General features: G+C 46.0%; 1 pseudogene; it reads left to right on the plus strand.

Annotated features, from left to right (window-relative positions):
* The first annotated feature begins 3430 nt into the window (after positions 1-3430).
* Positions 3431-4581, plus strand: LOC142836116 (small ribosomal subunit protein eS4, X isoform-like; annotated as a pseudogene).
* The last annotated feature ends 1683 nt before the right edge of the window (positions 4582-6264 follow it).

The raw sequence follows: 6264 nt of genomic DNA on the forward strand, positions 1-6264 counted from the left end.
AACCTAGCAACTCCAATTTCTGCTTTTCATATACTCCTGGGTATATGAAGCCACCACTGGAATATATTCAACCTACAAGGAACCACAGCCTTAAAAAAACCTGACTACTCCTTCCCCCAACAAGCCACCACTGTCCATTTCTCTGCTGTCAGGGGAAGGGGCTCGTGCACCCTTTCCTGTTCTGTGTTCTAGCGGTGGCTGGTTTGATCTCGTGCAGGCAACCACAGCACTGTAAGTTGATGAGTGGGGTGGTCCTGTCATGCCCAGAAGACACCGTTTCACACCAATCTTCCCAGACCTCCGGCTCCTACAATCTCTTCACCTTCCTGATGGCCTCTGAACCTCAGGAGGGGAGACCGCGTGGATTCTAATCCTTCTTATCTCCAAAAGCAACTCACCTACTCACCAACCAGCAAAACTATCACACAGCAATGTGCTAAAACCCATTAGCAATCCCCTGGGTTTGAGAGCATGCTCCTGGCCGTGCCAGTGAGTGTCTTTCAGATGTCAGAAGGCAGCAAGGAGGTGGGACTGGAGGAACACCGAGAGATGTGGAACAGCCAAGAAAGTGCTGTGTGCCTCATCCTCCTCCATAATGAGCTAACCATCATCCAAATGCTTCACCCAAAGTGCAGGTCTCTAGTCTAACAGCTATGATTGCTTTCTTTGTACTTTCAGAAAACATACTTGAAAAGATGCAGACCGAGAGAAAAAGTGCTATACTCATATTTTATTTTTATCATTAAAATCTTGATCTACAACTGTTATTAGCAACTATATGATAGCCTAGCTGATACAATAATTATAAAGCCGGGGGTAATGGAAACATCTAGAGAATGTATTTGAGGAACTTGTTTTTTTTTATGAAAGACCTAGCAGAGAAAGCTGGAATGCAACCATTTTCAGAGAATCCAAGAGATCAAACAGTCATTATCAAAGGCAGTTCAGCAGTTCTGCTAAGACGTGTCCAGTTTAGAAAGCAATGATAGTTCAGTCCTAAACACTTCAGAATCCTTCCTTGCTGCCCCTGCCTATTGCCCCAGGCCCTGGCACCCACTGATTGCTAGTTGGCCTCAAACATACATCCTTCACTTTTTCTTAGTAATGTAATTTCTGATCTGTAGCTGAGCAGGCTGCCATTGTTGAAAGTATTTTTGATCCATAAAATTGGGTGACCACATTGACTAAGTTTAGGTCATAGAGTTCCGTGTGACTTTGTGGAAAACTCTGGACAGGGAGGGCTGTACTCTTGACTAGGACGTCCATCTAGTTGCCTGGAGAGAAGCAATGAAACTGGAGTTAGAGAGCTGGGAAAGACCCTACACTGTGATGACAGACAGAAGCTCCTGTTCTACTTCAGCCACTGAGTCTTTTACTTTGTCTCTTCTGTGAGGCTAACGGGTGGTACCTGCAAGTAGTCCCCATCCTAAAAGAAACCCTGGATCGTGGTATGATATGCTCAGTGGGCAATTAGCTTTCGCTCATCCCTCTGTATTTTCTCAAGAAGTGGGAAGCAGAGATTGTTGTCATTCAATTCATTCCAGTTCGATTCCTGATGCTTTGGAAAGCACTTTTCCTTCAAGAGGCTTTGACCACGCAGCAATTTCCAGCGGCTTTAGTCAGCAGATCTGAAAACTGTTGTTTTCATGTTATAACTATCTGGGCTCTACAGTAAAAGAAGTCTTTCATTTTTAAATATCACTCTCCTTATGAGTGAATAAATACTTTGAGAAGCCAAGCCTGCTGATTGTTGTGAGCTTGTTGTGTGTTTCCTGCTACAAGTGTTGTTTCCGTGTATTAACAACCACCACTTGTCTCCCCCATGATTTCATCATGTCCTGGGAGATGTCTTTATTATCTTGATGATAATGCATATATTTTTTTATGAATGTTTTTATTTAAAAGGAGAGAACTTTAACTCAAGCTCACTTAGAACATACAGTATTTGTTTTTGGACTGAATAGCTCATGGGACATTATGTTTTAGAAATGGCTAGGGCCATGATGTCATCTAAAATCTGTTCTGTTTTTTTTCTAAAGCTCTGCTCTCCTCCTTGGCGAGCATAGTTTCTACATATGGTAAGCAGAATAGTTTCTCAAAAACCCAAGGACTTATTTTTATTTTTTATGGATGGGTGACTGCCTGCCTGCCTGCCTGCGTGTATGTATGTATACTTCATGTGTGCCTCGTGCCAACAGAGGTCAGAAAAAGGGGTCTGATCCACATGGAACTGGAGCTACAGATAGTTGTGAGCTGCTGCATAGGTGCTGGGAATTGAATCCAAGTCCAGCGGAAGAACAGATAAGTGTCCCTTACTTCCTCACCTCCCTGCTTTTAATGTTTACCATTCCTACCACAAAGTGTGAGTACACACACACAGATAAGTGTAATAAAAAATAAGTAACAGAAAAGAGGAATAACATTCTTAGGGAGAAAAGAGAAGAGATACCTTCCATGGCCAATTAAGAGCAAGGATGGGTAAGGGTGCATTACTCGATGCTTCCTTAGTTGAGTTCTTTTTAACTTCTACACTACTAATTATCCGTGACTGCTAATTAACTTCTAGAACAACTATATCTAACTCACACAGACACACACGTGCGTGCACACTCACACACTTCTCATTTTTCTATTCTGCTAAAACTTTCTTGATGTTTCAAACTAGAAGGGAATGGTTGGGGAAGAGAAAGACCATATAGAGAGGTAGGTGCTAAATTCTTTGTTTAGCCAAAGGCTGGATTTGAAAATTTGGGAAATTAGGGGAAAGAGCACAACCAGCACTAACTCAGGAAGTCACCCTGGGAGGCCAGAACTCTGGAGCTGACTCAATGGGAAAGGAATATCCCAGCATACAAAGCTGGTGGTGGTTGTCGGTCACAAGGGTTAGTGTCTCCGGGCTTTCAGCTCTCATTTAGGCAAGGTGTCAGTGTGAGCCATGAAGAGAGATGAGACCAGGGCATGACATGAATGTAAGTAGGCCAGAAAGGGACAGGTGGTCGGTCACCCCACAGTCAAAACCACACTCAGCCTTGACCCAGCAAGCGGCAGTGGCCAAGTGTTCCTGGCATGGGAAGCAGTGAGAGTAGGCAGCAAGGCGCTGGTAGTATATACACCAGAAGTGGCTGTGGCTGTTTCCCGTTGTTGGATAGGGCTCCATTCTGGTTCTCACCCCTGAAAAACACATCCTGGTAAAAGCCAAGTGAGCTCTCTAGACCTCAAAGAAATGGCTTAGCATTTAAAGAAAACTTCCCACCTCATGGCAACAGTGAAGGAGGGCAGCACAGATAAAAAAGCAGGAGCAGTAATTGCACAAGATAATACAGACTAGGCAGTTGGTCCTGGCTATGTTCTAGGGCATGCAGATGCCAGATGAATGCCAGATTCCAGGGAGGTTTGTGGAACTGCTAGCCTGTTGCTGTCTGAGGTAGCAATGGTAGAGAAACATGAGGCTGAGTTTCCTAGTAAAAAGCATCAGGTATGAGAGAAGGAGAACCTTGGAATGAAAAGGAAAAGAGGAATGACACACTCTGCTTGTGCACACATGCTTGCCTCTTTCTGCCATGACTTGGGAGGGGTCCTAAGAATTCCACCACAGGATGCTGCTGGTGCCAGTGCCTGTCGCCTGGCATCTTCCTCAGGAACAGACTTATTTATATACGTACTGATGAGAGACAAGATGAAGAAGATCTCCAAGCAGTGCCTCATTGAGGTCAGCGGCTGTTGACAGAGATTTCTGTCCCACCCAGTCCTGCAGCCGTTCAGTCCCAAAGAAACACACAGAGGTCTACGTTAATTATAAAACTGGTTGACTTATTAGCTCGGGCTTCTTATTAACTTTTCCATCTTAAATTAATCCATAATTCTTATCTGTGTTATTCACATGGCTTGGTACCTTTATCAGTGAGGCATTCTCATCTTGCTTTCTCTGCATCTGGATGACCACTGCAGACTGAGCCTTTCCTCTTCCCACAATTCTCCTGTTCTGGTCACCCCACTTATCTTTCCTGCCTGGCTACTGGCCAGTATAAGTGACAAGACCATTGTCCCACAGCAGATGGCAAAGTCAGAACTGATGTGGCCTACACAGTGGGCTTCATAAATGTCATCACCATCAACAAGAGTGGAGAGACCTTCTGCTTGGTGTATGACACCAGGGGTCACTTCGCCATGCACTGCATCATGCCGAAGGAGGCCCAGCACAAGCTGTGCAAGGCGAGGCAGGTCCTTGTGGGTACCAAAGTCATCCTGCACCTCGTGATGCACTGCACACGCATCACCCACTACTCCAACCCACCCATCAAGGTCAACAGTACAGTGCTGATCTCGCTGGACACTGGCAATATCACTGATGCCATAGGGTTCAACCTGTGCAACCTGTGCTTGGTGACTAGAGGCACCGGTATGTCTGCATCAAGGCCATCACCAACTGGGAGCATCACCCGGTCTCATTTGACACAGTCCACGTGAAGGATGGCAATGGCAATGGCTTTAATACCCTCCTCTCCTACATCTTCGTAATCTGCAAGGGCAGCAAAGCTGTGGGTTTCTCTTCTGCAAGGAAAAGAAACCTGTGTCACCTAAGAGGAAGACTGAAGGCTGGCGGCAAAGCAGAGGGGGTGAAACAGACTCTGCAGGGCATGCGTATTTGTTTCTGCTACAGGTTACCAGCTTGTTGAATTTTAAAATGAAGCCAACTTCAAAGAAAAAAAATGGAAAAAAGGAAGGCAGGAAAGCAGGCAGATGCCAGGCATCCTGAGGTGGTTTGTAAGTCCCTCTGGTTCTTTCCTCTCAGAAAACCCCTTTTTCAATGCTGGGCACTGCACTTCACACAGATGAACTGAATTAAAGGAGGGATGATATGGACATGTACTTATATGCCACCAGGTGACCAGACGTGAAACTAGAGTGCCAAGGCTAACCAACACACTTGCCAGTTCAAGTGGCAATCCGTTTACTGGCATTCTAATTACCGAGCCTTTCAGCTTTAGGGTCATGCCTCCAGGATTCATCCAGCAGGATAACTCCTGTTGGGATTGATTTGCCCTCCTAGCTCTTAGAAAGCAGCACATATTCTTAAGTCTATGTTTTCTTGTGCTTTGGCGAGATAGATGCAAGAATTTAAAAGATGGAGATCTTCACTCTCTTCATAATGACATCACCTAGGTAGGAAGAGGGTTTGATCTTTTTCAGGTGTTGTACTGGGGGTGGAGCGTCTAGTACAATAGTAGAGAACACTCTTGTCCATTGTATTTTTCTCTCTTGTTTGTTATTTACTATTTCCCTTCGTATAACAGGTAGCTTAGTTTTATAGAGAAAAATCCTTTGTGCTTTTCATGGCCACTAGACTGTTAATCTTTCAGGGGAACATTTGGGAAATCAAACAAGGTAGGTGTTGCCAGACTGGCTTGGCCATTATTGGACTGACAGATGTCACATCCAGGTTGTCCTCCTGCCCAAGTGGTTGGAGGGAGCCAGGTCAGGACTCCACGGGGACAGGACAAGGGCACATACAGCCAGGTAGGCAGGAGGCACGAGGCACAATCTGAGACATTCATGGCTCATGGCAGGCATGTAATGTAGCCTTGTAGGTCATCAAAGTTAAGACATCCAAAGTGCTCATGATCAAACGGGCTGTGTCTCTTGTACCGGAGAACACTTAGGAGGAGGGGAAGGATCACTGCACTGAAGAGTTCCACGTGCCTGTGAATGGACTTATCCTTAGGACAGCTCCGTTAAAGGACTGTCAAGTCTGCCACCTTCTTGGCTGTCCCTCCCCTTTCATTCTCAGAGTTCTGTTTGTGCAGGCGATGCTGATGCTATTGGGACAGCATCTTCAAACGTTCCTCCATGTGGATCCCTGCATCCTAGTGGCACAGGAGGCTCAGGGCTTCTCACTTGAATTAATGTTGGAGAAAGGGGACAGGGACATGTCTTTAGGATGGTGATGGCCTGGGACGAGACCTTTTATGTCCTTCCAGTCATTCTAGCTCCCAGCGCAGGGCAGGTTTGGTGCCCCGCTGGGCTCCAGTGAGCACTGCAGTTCTGAGCTAGGGGCAAACAATAATGTGCACTGCCTTGTCCATCCCTGCTGTGGCTCCACTTGGCACTGGTGCTGGCATGTGATGTCCCTGGGCCTCCGCATTGTGCATGGGCCCTGGGGAGGAGGCAGTGGCACAGCACAGACATTCTCTCCTCGCCCACATAAATCCTCAGAGGTCTCCCTCTGTGGACTCATAGAAAAAGCCTTTTATCTAATTCGTGGCC

This window comes from Microtus pennsylvanicus, chromosome 15, assembly GCF_037038515.1.
Source record: "Microtus pennsylvanicus isolate mMicPen1 chromosome 15, mMicPen1.hap1, whole genome shotgun sequence".
Classification (NCBI taxonomy): domain Eukaryota; kingdom Metazoa; phylum Chordata; class Mammalia; order Rodentia; family Cricetidae; genus Microtus; species Microtus pennsylvanicus.